The following is an 833-nucleotide window of genomic DNA, read 5'->3' as shown; positions in this document are numbered from 1 at the left end:
CAACTTACAAGCACACCCCTCAATACTTACTACTCATCTCGTATTTGAAATTGAATATAACATATATAAGGATTTCTAGATGAAGTTAATACTTAAGACGCGATGAGCAGTGGCCACTGGCAGTGAGCACCGACCTTCGACTTTCGAGTCGCGAGCACTGAGCAGTTGCGGGCTGCGAGGCGCGAGCACTCAGCCAGAAGCCAGGAGCAGCGGCTGGCCGGAGGCTTAAGAGACGACGGACGACGAGCTGAGAGATGAGAGTTAAGAGACAAGCTGCGGCGTAAGTCTGAAACGAGAGTTGAGAGTTTTACGGTGGTCTGTGTTAGGAAAATCAATTTAGGGATTTCTGATAGGAATTTGGGCCTAATTTGAATATGGGCCGGCTGGGCATGGGCTAACATTTAATTAAGGGGTACATATAATTTCGGTTTTTTCGGTTAACCGGATTTTTTTAGCTAAAAACCGAAAACCGAACCGAAAAACTGAAATATTGGAAACTGAAACCGAAACCGACCGAAATAACCGAAAAACCGAAATCGAAATTTAAAAAAAATCGGTTCGGTCGATTTTTTCGGTTTAAACCATATTATGCCCAGCCCTACTCCAAATGACTCGAAAAAGCACTTTTTAACCAATTTTCACTCATAAAACTCAACTTCTCAAAAACTCAACTTTTTACCAACTTTTCCTCAAACCAACTTTACAACCACAAAACATGGGACTCGGGGCAACTACCGAAAGGGCAAAATAGTCATTTCCACGAAAAATTACCAAAATGACCTTTCGAGTCATTACAGTATACCAAATTTCTACGTCTTAGTTAGAAACAAGAA

This window comes from Solanum stenotomum, chromosome 5 (assembly GCF_019186545.1).
Source record: "Solanum stenotomum isolate F172 chromosome 5, ASM1918654v1, whole genome shotgun sequence".
In the NCBI taxonomy this organism is placed as follows: Eukaryota; Viridiplantae; Streptophyta; class Magnoliopsida; order Solanales; family Solanaceae; genus Solanum; species Solanum stenotomum.
This window is presented reverse-complemented; position numbering follows the sequence as displayed.